The sequence below is a fragment of the Triturus cristatus genome, chromosome 4_2, assembly GCF_964204655.1.
Source record: "Triturus cristatus chromosome 4_2, aTriCri1.1, whole genome shotgun sequence".
NCBI lineage: Eukaryota > Metazoa > Chordata > Amphibia > Caudata > Salamandridae > Triturus > Triturus cristatus.
The window spans coordinates 205,316,941-205,333,315 of NC_140586.1; positions in this window are offsets into that span (position 1 = coordinate 205,316,941).

Genomic DNA, 16,375 nt, shown 5'->3' on the forward strand with positions numbered 1-16,375 from the left:
TGATGCCACGTTAACCAAAGTTGTGCCATGTTTTTTAATATGGTGCCATCACGTTTTCCACTGTGGCCTCATACTTTCTAGTGTAATGTCCATGTTGTGTTGTGCTTTTTTTTTTTTAGGGAGTTTTATATAGCGTGATCTTGACCCGGTATCGGGTGTCAGAGCGCTTTACATAGCACCAGTTGCGTTACATGAGGACACATTCATTTGTGGTAGGCACGAGAGATTAAGTGAATTGCCCAGAATCACAGGGTGTTCAGCCTCATTGCCGAGACTCAAACCGGGTTCCCCAGATACGAAGTTGGCCGCCCTAGCCGTTAGGCCAACTCCTCTGTGGCACCATGTGCTATGTTGTCCAAAGCAATGCTATAATGAGGATCTCTGGTGTTGACCTTGGCGGTATGCTGCCATGTTGTCTAGTGTTATGTTGAGTTGTCTACTGTGGTATCATGTTGTCTACTGTTGTGTTGTCCTGTGTTGTCTTGTGTGGTATCATGTTGTCTAGTGTGATGGCATTGCATTGGGTCCTGTTGTTCAGCACAGTACTATGTTGTATGTTGTTCTGTGTTGTGCTGTTGTGTAGTCCTCTGTGGAGCTGTCATGCTGTGCGTATTGTGTTACCATACTGCACAGTGTTACGTCATGTTTTCTAATATTGCATTCTGTTGTTTAATGTGATGTCTTGTTGTCTGTTGTGGTGCCATGTTGTTCAGTGCAGTGCCACCATGCAGTCCAGTGTGGTGTGACCGCAGTGCCATGCTCTGGTGTCGTGTTATATTAGGTGCCTACATATATTTCGAAATCCCCACTAGGCCACGCTTGTGTTTTTGTGTATTAATCTGAGACCGCACTCTCTGCTGTCTAATGTGAGCAGGTCGGTCCTGGGGAAATGTGTCCATTAGCAGACGTATGACAGCGCCTGGTTGACGCATCATGCCAGAAAATCACTTACTCCTGTATAACATATAAGACCTATCATGACGGGCTTTGCTGGCTCAGCGCAGAGCCCAGCGCCTGTTTTTATACATGCAGTGCTGCTCTTCTCCTCACTCTACGTCCTTGCGTCTCACACCCTTAGGGCATAACAGGGAGGCATCGCATCCACTATGCTTCTTTAAGCAGAAGCAGTGCTACTTAACCTCGTGTGGTTTTTCATTTAGAGTGAGCAAGCAAAATGAAAGTGTCACATTACAAAGTAAAACCCGTGATTGAATAAGGTACTTCTGCCAGACACACAGCAGGTCGAAGTGTGTTAAACAAGCATGAAAAATGCAATAGGTCTCGCCTTTCATTAAGTTAAAGCCATTTGCTTTGCTATACAATACCATTAGCAAAGCAAATAGCTTTAACTTAATAAAAGGCGAGACCTATTGCATTTTCAATGCTTGTTTTTCTTTGGGAGGACAACCCAAGCTGTTTTCAGTGCCATCATGAGGCCTGGACGCACAGATAAGAGTGTGCTGTGCCCCTGCCAGCACTGCCTTTGTCATGTTGAAACCAAGACATGGGAACATCCGCGCCTTCTAGAAAGATGGATGATGGACAGGACCTCACTCTTGTGAGGGTGATGGGGTGTAAGGAAGAACGAGTGTGTACAGAGAGAGAGAGGGGGGGAGCAGACTTTAGAAATGTGGTAGGGGCCTCAGCAGCTGTTCTCCAGCGTCAATGGATTTCTTGGCCCTGAAACATTGCTGGCCGCAGAGTCGTCACAGGTGGATGTACACCATTGGCAATGGCTGCACAGAGAGCTTTTTAGATCTTGCCTACCGGACAGCACAAGCTGTTTAGTTGCAAAAGACCTACTGTGAGCTTTCAAGAACTTAGAGTGGGCCTACAGCTTTACCTTTTCTTACAATTGTTTGGTTTTATAGTCACTCTCATTTGCTTGCTTGTTATCATAGGCTTGCCTTCCTCTTCTTCTGTTTGTCCCTCCCCTGGAGCATGGACTCTTTACCATCCTTTTGACTGGCTGACTTGTATTTTTCCATGGCTCACTTTTAGGGAACGACTTTTTTCTTTCTAGTTAAGCACTCCATGAAAGTGCATGTATTTCCAACTTTCTTCCTTGTATGCTTCTCCCCACTCTTCGTTGATCTCTTCTTCGTGTGCTGCTCTTTCTTGTCCCTCCAAACTCCCCTGCGCGCCGTATTCATCTTTCTTGTGCTTTTCTCTTCACCCCCTGTTGCTCTTACTGTTGTGTGCTACTCTGTCTGCTCCTCGTGTGCTGCTTTTACCCCTCTTTTTCTGCTTTAATTAAAGCACGCTCCTCTGTTGTTCCCTCGACCTCCGTGGTCCTCCTTTTTTATTTTTAAATTTATGTTTTATTTATTTATTATTTTGGAGAGCCAGGCAATACTTTTTTGCTGCCCTCACCTTTAAAAAAAAAGTGCTTTTGCCATACTCCAGTTTCCTTTTTTTATTTACCAATCCATCTCGGATTGGTACATTTTTTTTTTAAATGGCTTCATCGTCACATCGTAGGGGCACACATGCATGGTGACGCATGCACGCGCATATGCCATCACGCATGCACATGCCTACAAAATGACAAAGCTGTATTATTGCACCTTATTTATTTTTTTCCCTTTTGGCCGATGCTACATCACATTGGCAGAGCCAATAGATCTCAAAGGCGAGATTTATTCCCTTTGCCAATGCTTGTTCTCTCTATCTGTGAATTTGATGCCAACTTGAGACAGTAACCTGGGGGACTGTAACCCAATAACCACCTGAGCATTACATGAGAATGGTGTTTTCTGGGTAAAGATCAGTCCTGTGAGACTATTTCTTACTAATGGGTTCCACAACTCTTTGTCGTGAACAAACGTACTCAAGAATACACAATAGGAATTTATTTTATGATTTTAATAAAATCAGCATCCTATTTTAGTGCAAAAAATGTGTGTAGTGGCAACTATGAAGGCAAAAAAAACTGTGGCAATGAAAGTGGTTAATAAGCAAAATATTAAAAAGAATTGCAACATTGTAACAGTGTTTAAAAATGTCCTTGAATAGAAAGATGGAACCAGTCTCTGTGTTTGTTCTGGATTGAAAATATCGTTTTCTGTCTCTGTGCTCAGAAGGTAATGGCGCCCCCAGGCAGCAGTTAAGACCAGGCTGGTCAGAGATGGGTGTTAATGACCTGAATTAAGGATGTTTACTGCTCCTGCTTGCTTAATCCAGATCTCACAGGAAGTCAAAGATTTCTTATCTGCCTTACACTTGTTTGTGTCCAGCTTAAAAACACTTTTCTGGTTATTTTGAAAATGGTTGGCCTCAAATCGAATGATGTCAAACGCAAGAATTAACTCATTAATCTTGTTCACTTAGTTCTATAAAACATTATAAATTGTGTGACTCCATATATGAATAACTGATGCACTATCATACTATAATAAAACACATGTTATACAGATTACATGTGTAAGTAATGCTTACAGGCATTTGTAAATGAGAAATGTACACTCAAATAAATTAATGCATGACATGACTTAAATGTAATGGGAGCTACAAAAGCAGAAAACTCAAATATTACATCAGTATCATATTCAAGACCTGCAACATCACCTACAAGGCCATCACGAATGATACCCTGACATATGTAGCCAAGTGACAACCTTCAGTAGCAGACCACGTCACACCGACCCAGGACATTGCCAGACTAGACACGATGAGATGCCACAAGGAAAAGAAACAGAGAGCAGGTCTTCTCCATCTAGGCACCCAGAATCATGAACTACAGCCACATCAGATCTGCTCCAATCATCCTGCAATCCAGCAGTAAACTGAAGACACATCTCTCCAGTACCAATGCCCCCCCCCACTATAATCCCGACACAGTAATACTACTTGCTATCTGTGTTATTGTTAACAATCTGAATCATGCTCGTGAGTTCCGTCCATTTTTCAGTGTTTTGATGCTTCAAGCTAAGTTTGTACTATAAAAGTGCCAAAATATACATACATACACATATACACACATAGACTACATGCTGCAGGCCCAATCAAAAACGAAAGAAATACAGCCCTTTTCGAAAATGAAATGCACTAATTGATGCTAAATTAATAATTTGAGAATTAACTTGGCGGAAGGAACACCCCCACTGATTTGTTTTTAGTGCAAATTACTTTGAAAATATTTGGAGACTGTAAATGTTTAGGATTAATTATATTTAAAAGCAAATAAGCAAGTCGATCTGAAACTAGGAAATGGAAGACTGACACAGTAATTTACTAATTTGATTTTCACATAATGCTAGCCAGAGCAATAATAAAGTAATTCAAATGTCCGTGTAATTTACAAAGTGTTGCTGACACCCTGATCTCCAGCAACAAAGGGAGTTAGCTGGGTATGGTGAGCGGCCGTCAGGCTGTCATATTTAGGGATCTCTGCCTGCCTGATGGAGATCTTTGAGCTTTTGGAGGAGCCGCTACCATGGCGGCACCCTGAAAGCACTGGACATTGGCTCGGCAACCGACATGTTTCATGCTCAGAGAACTTTCTTGTTTTTGAAAGTGGAAATTTTTTGGAGGGAAAAACAACAAGCATTGGCATAGCCAATAGGTCTCGCCTTTGGGACCTTATAAGTGTTTAGCCATGCAACACTTGATGTTGTTGCACCAAGGATATTGTGCTGGATAACTAAACACTTATAAGGTCCCAAAGGCGAGACCTATTGGCTATGCCAATGCTTGTTATTTTTCCTCTGGCGCAAACAGAAAACAATAAATGTAAACCGAGATAGTGGATGTGTTACTCAATATAGTCGGGCTCTAGCCGTCCAGGCGCTGATAAAATACCATTGCAGCCGGGCCAATCAGCTCTCAGCCTGGCCCCACCTCACCGGTGACAAGGTCCGGTTTCAGAAACATGACTCACGCTCTCTCTGCAGTAAATCATCCTCCGCAAAGCCTCTGGAGCCAATTTTGGAAGATATGGCTGATTAAGATGGCTGGCTGCCCACCCCCCTCTCCCAAGACATTCTTGTTCGTTATCAGCAATTACAGCAAAAAAAACACGGATTTAAGGCCAGCATGCCGATGCAGTTACAGAGCTGGTTTTCAAAGTCTAATTTATGTCAAGGCGGTGGGCGTCACGTTCTGCTGTCCTTGCTTTACTAATCAGGTAAGCAAATAAGGTGCATGCGAAGAATAAGCCAAATAACCCATCTTTTTGTCCACCCCGTTCGTCCACTCTTTGGCCGGAAGTGCTTGGTCAAGTGGCAGCATCAAGGAAGAACCAACAAAGGAATAGCATAGGAAGGGCGGGAGACATCTGATATATAAACGATTTCTTCTGGGATAGCACAAATAAGCACAAAGTGAGAAGGTGGAGATGGGTTATAATAATTAGAAATAAATGAAGGGGAAATGCATAAAAGAGAAGAAACAGAAAAAAGTGAGAGACAAGGGGGATAGAGGGGTAGGGCACGTCGCGCGCACTAAGGCGGAGAGAGGCACGCAGGCTGGCAAATGGTGTGCACTTTCGCGGCCGCTTTCATGTTCTCAGTGGCCGCGCGGCTCCCTGAGAACATCAAAGCGGCCGCGAAAGTGATCACGCAGGCTGACAAATGGTGCGCGCGCCCGGCGCACATGCACTGTAGCTGGAGGCCTGAAAAAAGCCACTAGTTGGCACTTCCAAAACACGCTTACTAAAGATCTCGCCAGACCAGCGCTAAAGCGCTGGCTCAGGCGAGACCTAAAAAACTAATGGGGTATTTTATTTTGTCTATTTGGAGCTTCTAGGCTTTTCCTGACAGTCGTGAATAGGAAAGTAAAGTACTGTAGAATGGTCTGCGGTAATTAGGGACCGATTACGAGTTTGGTGGTATGGGAGAGAGCCGCCATGCACCGCCCAGCTCCCACAACACCAAACAGGGCCATGGCGTTCCCACTGCGGTGCCTTTCAAAAAGGGACTGAAATGGGAATGTCAAAGCCTGTTCCTGCATGGCATGGACTGTATAGTCCATGCCATGCAGGAAAGGGGGTGCATGCAGATAGGGGGCACACCATGTGCCCCTCTGCATGCATCCCATGGGCCTGAGGCTACGGGGGCCCTGAAGGACCCCCTTTGTTCCTCACTGCCAGCATTTTCATGGCGGGCTCACTGCCATGAAACTGCGGATGGTGAGGAATCTCCTAATATGCTTGGTGGTGCTGCAGTGGCACCGCCAAGCATATTGTGGCCTCAAGGCCACTGCGCCACCACAGGGGATCTTGGTTCCCAGGCGGTTGCGGGAGTCCCAAATTGGTCCGACAGCCGTACTCATAATACTGCAGCCGTACCAGTGGTGCGGCGGTCCCCGACTGCCACCACACCTCCACCACAGGTTCGGTGGAACTCGTAATTAGGCCCTCGACCAACAGCTCAACATCCGCGTGCGGTTGTTCTAAGTTTTCCGATGGTGGAGCCAGCTGGAGCTCAGCCAGTGAAAACATGGCTCTTTACCCGACTCATATTACAGCAGGAAGACCATCAGTTTGGTGACCGGGGTAATCTCTGCCCATGAATTTCTACATTACGCCTAAAGAGACCAGTTAGACATTTAATTCAGTGACCTAAGTGGGGGTGAAATGGCACGCCAAGATTCACCCTAGTAACACACGTAACTGCAGAGCTCTCTAATGTAGATGGCACTCAATGTAAAATCTTTGTCATATAAACCGAAAACTGCACTGCTCAGTTCATTATATTATTTAGAGTGTACATATATTATTTAGAATAAATGTATTTGCCATAGCAATAGGGGCCAGCTGTACTCGCACTACTTATAATATACTGTGACATCTTAATAAATGTCTTCATTTAAAAATAATCGCTCTGACTCAGAAATTAAGTTCAAATTTTTGCTTTCTATTAATCGGGTACAGTAAAATGTCTAGGCATCTAAGAATGCATGTTATTTACAAAAAATATGCTTTACTGCAACCTCTGCTGCATGTGCGTTCCTTTAGCTGCACAAAACGGTATCATAACCTACGTGTGTATTACGTACACTTGCTCAGACCTTTAATGGGTGGCAAAGGTGGATGGAGAAAAAGGGAGAACTCCAGATCCACCTCGTTGCCATGAAAAAATAGACAGTGTAAACTTAAAGATATCAGGGGCATATTTTCAACAGAATGACGGAGCGTGGCGTTAAGCAAAAATTGCTACCGCCAGGCTTTGCCATTCTGAAAATGCTGGGATGCACCATATTTACAAAGATACGGCGCCCCCCTGTGTTTCCCCTAGCGCTGGCACTAAATTAAGCTTCCTAGTGTCAACGCAGACACCCTTGCACCATAGTGCAATGGTGCCTGCGTTGCGGGGGGATTATTGTTTATGTGCAGGAAGCGACACATTAACAACCACAAATGGCGATTTGTAACTCCAATGTGTGCTGTATTGTGCAGCACACACAGAAGTTGCAAATCGTCATTTTTTTAATGATTGTTTATGTGCAGGAAGGGACACCTTCCTGCACATAAACAATCATTCATGTTGTTTTGCTCTTTCTATGTGTGAAGCAAAAACGAGGAGAAATTAAACATTTCTACTTGTTTCGCCATGTTAAGACCAGGTTTTCCGTGGTCTCCATTTTGGCGCTGCCCCATTTTTACGTCACCCTTGTAAATATGGGGCAGCGTCAAAATCAATGGATGTTGCAGCAGAGCGCTCACCTCAACACCCATTGCCCACTCCTTTCACTCTAATTGTAGCGTGAAAGGAGGCCTTATTTACAAGACGGTGTTAAGCCTTGTTAAGTGGCTCAACGCCGCCTTGTAATAAGGCAAAGGGTTTATGGCCACAGGAAAGTCACTAAAAGTGACGTTCTTGTGGCGATAGGGGCTTGTAAATATGCTGCTCACATTTTTATAGTATATAGTTCACGACAGTGGAACATTTCCTCTACTATTCTTATACACCCTGTAAGTGGTGGGATGAATTTAATGGTTTTCTCCCAACACTTGGTTATAAAAAAAGTTATCTGATCCCGTGTATAAAATTCGTATCTTTTTGTATAACACACCAACATATCTACAATGTACATTTAACACAATGCGCAATATATGCCTGGTGCAGATGGAAAAATGTGAGGATCTCCGAAATGAGCAAGTTTTATGACCAATTGTGATGTCTTTTTGCCGGGGATATGTTTTGCAGCTTAAAGCACACTTCACCACTAGTTCATTGAATGTGCAAAAGGAGTTCTGCAGTTCCAAGCCACATAGATTTGCACGAAACCCCTTCTAACGCATGCAAGTAGGCGTGAAGCAGCGGTAACCAGGCACAAAACCCACTGGCATCAATGTTGACCAATGCCTGTAGAATCATGCAATTTGGCATAAAACCAGCACGAATTAGATTAAATAATTGCACAATAAGAGCAGGTGCGAACATATGAAACAAGTTACAAGCCATTGCCAATAAAAAACAACTGACACACTACCCCTCACCCTTCCCAGAAAAGACTAATGTGTGTTACAATATGCTGATGAGCACTGAGAAAGCTGCAGTTGGTCAGAACCATCAAAAGCAGAAGTCCCTGCAATGAAAAAAGATACAAAGGCGTAACAGTAAGGATTCCGGATCAAACTGCACCCACCTATCAGCCATCAACCGATAGGTCGTGTTTTTGGGAGAACGCCTCCTTCAAGTTTTAATCGAGTCAGAAAAAGTACTTATAAAAAAACACTATGACTCACAGGCAAGGAGATCCTCCAGCATCTGCTAAGGAGTCAAGCTCCCTGAGGCAAAGCACACGTGTATCCCAACACAGAAGGTTCTAGAAGGAGTTACCTGTGTAAGGGTTTCAATAGTACAACACGCAGAGGCAGGAATGGGCTCAAGGGCGGGAGAGCAGCAAGACTTCAAAGGGATCACCTTAGGAGCACAGTTTCTAATGAAGCAGCCATTTCATAAAAGCCTCGCCTTCTTGCCATGGGCACTTCATGTCTCAGGTCGGAGACGGGAAGTTCCAGCTGCAGGTTAGTATGAGCAAGAAAACACGGCTCTTACAAGTTACAACAGTCTAGCTTTTCACAAGACAATGCATGCTATTCTGACATATGCAACACCAGCTCATGTTAAATTATTCTCTGTGCTGCATCTATACTGCACCTGCTGGCATCAGGCCTATTCCAGGGCACATGTGAAAAAGCAGTTGGGGTGTCACAAAGGGCAGGATCTGCATTCTTGCCAAGTGTGTTGGATTTGATCCTTTCCCTCACATACCAGCACCCCCAGGTTAGTGAAATCAGGCCTCAATCAGCAGGAAGTGAAGAGAGGCTTCTATGCCGTTGCCAACATCTAACAAGTGCCCTGATAGCAAGCATGTCACATGAGTACCAGCTGCACATATGACACTCGGACTGGTCTGGAAGCAAAATCAGTCCTGGCAAGTAAGCCCCACATTGCAGGGTGCTTAGAGTACCATGGGAGTTAGGGACATGCTTAGCTCATGGCAGCCCATCCTGCTCTGAAAGCAACATTTGGGGCCTATTTACTCCAGCGCCCGGCTCCCAAACTGCCAAAGATGTACTGACACCGCCCGCCAGATTACGAGTTTACTCGTGCCTGGCGTGCAGTGCTTTGGTGGTCCCAGAGCGGTGCCCATTTAAAAGGCACTTCAATGGGAGCACCAAAGGCTGTTTCTGCACGGAATGGACTGTGCAGTCTATGCCGTGCAGGAAAGGGGATGAATGCACAGAGGAGGGCACAACATGTGCCCCCCTGCATGCACCCCATGGCCTTGAGGAAACATGGGGCCCTGAAGGGCACCCTTTGTTTCCTCACCGCCACAGTTTTCATGGAGGACTGACCGCCATGAAAACAGTGGCAGTGAGGAAACTCCTAATATGCTCGGCGGTGTCACAGTGGCACCACCAGCATATTAGGGCCTCTCGCCACTGTGCCACCAGCGTGGTATCAATGATCCCCGGCAGTTGCGGTGGGCATGTGGTGGTCTCACCACTTTAATCATAATACGGCGGGTGGACCGCCACCATGGGTTCCGCGGTCTGATAGACCGTCAAACTCGTAATCAGCCCCTTAGACTGTAGCCTACCTGGGCCATGTAGGAGCAGTGTAATAGCCAGAACAGTCGGGACATGCATATACAGGAACTGAAAACACGCACGAGCAGAGGCAATCTGTGACACCATCTACTGCTTCACCTATGTTTAGTCTAGTAGCCAGCTACCCAAGGAGTACTCATGCACATATATTTACTAAACCATCAATCAATGCGCTGAAAGTGGTGTGTACTTCATACTAAGTGTGTATGACACACATGGCCATGCAAAACAATGTACACTACACTTGTAACCTGTACTCAAATCTCATCCCCAAAGGCGACCAGGTAGTTACATTTTGAGAACATGGCTGATGACACCATACACAAATTCAACAACTCCAGCAGAAGTCTACAATATGGCACCCGGCACCACAGGTGGCATCATAAAGTGCTGCTTTGGCACAGCCCTCGACCGGTGTAGACTAGAGGATAGCTTCCTTTACCACCGAAGATGGCCTGTAACATGATTGTTGTGTGCTGCACATCACATAACCTGCCTGTGTGATGTGAAATGTCTCACAACAATGTGCACCCTAAAGAAGAGAACACCAAGATAGCCCGTAGAAATGTCACAGACTCTCAGATGGAACAGGGTTGGGGCCAGAAAATCACACCGAACTTCTTCACTTAAAAGTTCTACAAACAGCGTAACAATGTACCTTCATGTGTCACTGAGCAACATTATATCTCCATATTGCCGCATTCAAACACGTGTTTAGATATAACAAAATGAACAATGAGAAAACAATTAAACGCACGAGTCAAACACTCGTGAATTTGCTGTCTCTGCTAAAATGCAAAAACAACAATTGATGGACAGAATGCAGAACAATGTCATACATTCACCCCAGTACAGAGATCTGGGCCTAAATTCATCGTTTTTTTGCTCACCATGCCGTTCCAGTTTGAACCCAGCCATATGCAAATCAGTCTTGACCCTGTGCCTCATGGGAACAGTCCAGCCCGAACTGCCAAGCCAGGTCCTCCCTGGACTGGAAACAAGCATCCTAGGACCGGTTTCTGGCATTTCAGCTGTCTTCAGCCAGGCTTGCTTGATTTCCAGTGGCATGGAGAGCAAGGGACCCACGTCTGGGCATACCCTTCCCACTCGGGGTGACAAATGCAAAAACAACAATTGATGGACAGAATGCAGAACAATGTCATACATTCACCCCAGTACAGAGATCTGGGCCTAAATCCATCGTTTTTTTGCTCACCATGCCGTTCCAGTTTGAACCCAGCCATATGCAAATCAGTCTTGACCCTGTGCCTCATGGGAACAGTCCAGCCCGAACTGCCAAGCCAGGTCCTCCCTGGACTGGAAACAAGCATCCTAGGACCGGTTTCTGGCATTTCAGCCGTCTTCAGCCAGGCTTGCTTGATTTCCAGTGGCATGGAGAGCAAGGGACCCACGTCTGGGCATACCCTTCCCACTCGGGGTGACAAATGCAAAAACAACAATTGATGGACAGAATGCAGAACAATGTCATACATTCACCCCAGTACAAAGATCTGGGCCTAAATCCATCGTTTTTTTGCTCACCATGCCGTTCCAGTTTGAACCCAGCCATATGCAAATCAGTCTTGACCCTGTGCCTCATGGGAACAGTCCAGCCTGAACTGCCAAGCCAGGTCCTCCCTGGACTGGAAACAAGCATCCTAGGACCGGTTTCTGGCATTTCAGCCGTCTTCAGCCAGGCTTGCTTGATTTCCAGTGGCATGGAGAGCAAGGGACCCACGTCTGGGCATACCCTTCGCACTCGGGGTGACAAATGCAAAAACAACAATTGATGGACAGAATGCAGAACAATGTCATACATTCACCCCAGTACAGAGATCTGGGCCTAAATCCATCTAAGTCCTAGGAAGCTTGTTTCCGGTCCAGGGAAGGCATGGATTGGCAGTTCGGGCTGGACTGTTCCCATGAGGCACAGGGTCAGACTGATTTGCATATAGCCATGTCTGAACTGGGGTGGCAGAGTGGGCTAAAGAATGGTGATGGATCAAACCCAGATCTGTTGACTGGGTGTGAGTGTTTGATTGGTTCTGATGCTCCGTCCATCACCACCCCCTTTTGTACCGCTTTGTTCGCCATAAGTTGGCAGGGTATGCTCAGACGTGAGTCCCTTGCTCACTTTGCCACTGGATTCAAGCAAGCCTGGCTGAAGATGGCTGAAATGCCAGAAACCGGTCCTAGGAAGCTTTTTTCCGGTCCAGGGAAGGCATGGCTTGGCAGTTCGGGCTGGACTGTTCCCATGAGGCACAGGGTCAGACTGATTTGCATATAGCCATGTCTGAACTGGGGTGGCAGAGTGGGCTAAAGAATGGTGATGGATCAAACCCAGATCTGTTGACTGGGTGTGAGTGTTTGATTGGTTCTGATGCTCCGTCCATCACCATCCCCTTTTGTACCGCTTTGTTCGCCATAAGTTGGCAGGGTATGCTCAGACGTGAGTCCCTTGCTCACTTTGCCACTGGATTCAAGCAAGCCTGGCTGAAGACGACTGAAATGCCAAAAACCGGTCCTAGGAAGCTTGTTTCCGGTCCAGGAAAGGCATGGCTTGGCAGTTCGGGCTGGACTGTTCCCATGAGGCACAGGGTCAGACTGATTTGCCTATAGCCATGTCTGAACTGGGGTGGCAGAGTGGGCTAAAGAATGGTGATGGATCAAACCCAGATCTGTTGACTGGGTGTGAGTGTTTGATTGGTTCTGATGCTCCGTCCATCACCACCCCCTTTTGTACCGCTTTGTTCGCCATAAGTTGGCAGGGTATGCTCAGACGTGAGTCCCTTGCTCACTTTGCCACTGGATTCAAGCAAGCCTGGCTGAAGACGGCTGAAATGCCAGAAACCGGTCCTAGGAAGCTTGTTTCCGGTCCAGGGAAGGCATGGCTTGGCAGTTCGGGCTGGACTGTTCCCATGAGGCACAGGGTCAGACTGATTTGCATATAGCCATGTCTGAACTGGGGTGGCAGAGTGGGCTAAAGAATGGTGATGGATCAAACCCAGATCTGTTGACTGGGTGTGAGTGTTTGATTGGTTCTGATGCTCCGTCCATCACCAGCCCCTTTTGTACCGCTTTGTTCGCCATAAGTTGGCAGGGTATGCTCAGACGTGAGTCCCTTGCTCACTTTGCCACTGGATTCAAGCAAGCCTAGCTGAAGATGGCTGAAATGCCAGAAACCGGTCCTAGGAAGCTTGTTTCCGGTCCAGGGAAGGCATGGCTTGGCAGTTCGGGCTGGACTGTTCCCATGAGGCACAGGGTCAGACTGATTTGCATATAGCCATGTCTGAACTGGGGTGGCAGAGTGGGCTAAAGAATGGTGATGGATCAAACCCAGATCTGTTGACTGGGTGTGAGTGTTTGATTGGTTCTGATGCTCCGTCCATCACCACCCACTTTTGTACCGCTTTGTTCGCCATAAGTTGGCAGGGTATGCTCAGACGTGAGTCCCTTGCTCACTTTGCCACTGGATTCAAGCAAGCCTGGCTGAAGACGGCTGAAATGCCAGAAACCGGTCCTAGGAAGCTTGTTTCCGGTCCAGGGAAGGCATGGCTTGGCAGTTCGGGCTGGACTGTTCCCATGAGGCACAGGGTCAGACTGATTTGCATATAGCCATGTCTGAACTGGGGTGGCAGAGTGGGCTAAAGAATGGTGATGGATCAAACACAGATCTGTTGACTGGGTGTGAGTGTTTGATTGGTTCTGATGCTCCGTCCATCACCACCACCCCCTTTTGTACCGCTTTGTTCGCCATAAGTTGGCAGGGTATGCTCAGACGTGAGTCCCTTGCTCACTTTGCCACTGGATTCAAGCAAGCCTGGCTTAAGACGGCTGAAATGCCAGAAACCGGTCCTAGGAAGCTAGTTTCCGGTCCAGGGAAGGCATGGCTTGGCAGTTCGGGCTGGACTGTTCCCATGAGGCACAGGGTCAGACTGATTTGCATATAGCCATGTCTGAACTGGGGTGGCAGAGTGGGCTAAAGAATGGTGATGTATCAAACCCAGATCTGTTGACTGGGTGTGAGTGTTTGATTGGTTCTGATGCTCCGTCCATCACCACCCCCTTTTGTACCGCTTTGTTCGCCATAAGTTGGCAGGGTATGCTCAGACGTGAGTCCCTTGCTCACTTTGCCACTGGATTCAAGCAAGCCTGGCTGAAGACGGCTGAAATGCCAGAAACCGGTCCTAGGAAGCTTGTTTCCGGTCCAGGGAAGGCATGGCTTGGCAGTTCGGGCTGGACTGTTCCCATGAGGCACAGGGTCAGACTGATTTGCATATAGCCATGTCTGAACTGGGGTGGCAGAGTGGGCTAAAGAATGGTGATGGATCAAACCCAGATCTGTTGACTGGGTGTGAGTGTTTGATTGGTTCTGATGCTCCGTCCATCACCACCCCCTTTTGTACCGTCTCTGCTAAAATAGCATAGCTTTGGGAAACGAGTGATCATACATAGTACATTAAAAAAAAAAATCTGCATGATGCAAATGAAGAGAGTAAATGATGTACTATGTAAGATATCATAGGCAGATACAAATGCAACTGTACTGATTACACGCCAGGGTTTTCACTCTGCACTGCAAGGGAGTGTCATATGGCACACGCATGGGCTTTGTATGTGTTGTGCTGCTATGCATAACTCTGTCATGCTGGTATGCAACAGAAATATTTCTGTTCTGCCACATTCTACAACTATGTATCCATGTAATGTTTACATTCCATGCTCTGTCTTCTATATTCGTTGTATTTTAGTGACACATTACTGTCACAGTATCCAACCCTGCATACCGGTTGTGTATAATGCTACAGGCAATGTTAAAGGGGGCTGGAATCTGTCCTTTCTCCCCTCCCTGTCTCTGGTATGTGCGTGCAGTGCACTTGCTGCATGGTACATTTGGAGTGATTAGGTCCTGCATGTGAGAGGATATGGAAAGGGTCAAGAGCTGCAGATTAGACATACATGTGGCCATGACGGCTGTTAGTCACATGTTTTTTAGGATCTGCTTATCGTTGATTAGGTCTATAAAAATATATGTGACCATGACAGCTGGTTGGGATTCTTGGATGTGCTTACCTTGAGTAAGGTCATCTTCCTTGTCATGTGTGTAAATGAGTTGACTGACCAATTCCAGCATAATAGCAGCATAATAGCAGCTGCCCTCTGTTTTTCATTTCCAGTAAAGTTTTCCGTGCTACCTTCTGGTTTTTGTCCACGCTCTTCTATCATGTGGCACTTCATGTCATCACTTTTTTTTTTTTATTTCATTCAAAGCATTTTTGTGGTGTCATGACACTGTTCTTTTCCAAGGGTACTTTTGCAAATGCAGCTTTCTTTGCACATGCAACAACGTTTGTTTTAATGTTTGGTTATCTTACCGGTGAGGATTTCCACTTTCTCCTCAATCAACTTCATTTTCCTATTTCTGCCATCACTGTATTCGCTTCCTGGGTCTCTTGCAACTTCTTCTTGGCCTGGTTCCAACATTCTGCAATTTGTGGTCCATGGCCTGTTCCCTGTGTTCTTTCTGCCACCAGTCAGTTTTCAGCACTTTTTGTTTATTTAGTTTTTTATGTGAAGCACTGTTGTGCATTTACGTGATGTGGGCATCACCTACAGCAGCATTATTTGAGTGTGTGCAGTGTTGTCAGAACCACGCAACACACATGAAGGGGCAGATTTACTATTTTTCACGTAGCGCACTGCAGCAGCCGCAAAAGCTGCGCTTCGTGAAAAAGAGGAGGAGAGCGCCCTATTTACTAAAATAAGGCACTCTCCTACCCTCTCACTAGCGCCAGCACTGAAATCAGCGGCCATGCGCCATGGAGACACCTTTATGCCATGGTGCATGGGTGTCTGCATGAGTCTAGCATAGGTTTTGTACTGAAAGGGTACCCTTCCAGTACAAAATACTATGTACAGACTCACTTTAACCATTTTCCCACTTTATATGTGTGCTGTAAAGTGCAGCACACGTGAAAAGTCGGAAAAGGAAGGAGAAATGAAAGCATTTCTCCTTAATTGCACCTACTTGAAAAGGGCGCCTTATCCTCACGGTAAACCCAATCTACTTTGTTTAGTAAATTGTGTTTAGCGTGAGAAACCTTGGGTGGTTGCATCAGAATGCCCATGCGCTGCTTCGCATTACTTTTCCGTTATTTCCAAAGCTAAACTTGTTGAGCGCTGAAAAGTAAATTGGGGAATAAAAGATTTTGTGCCGATTTGCGTCAACACGGTACAATATCGTAGTAAATCCACCCCTTAATTTGATGCAGTATAAAACGTGTCTATTCCAGCACACTGCTTTGCATTGCATTA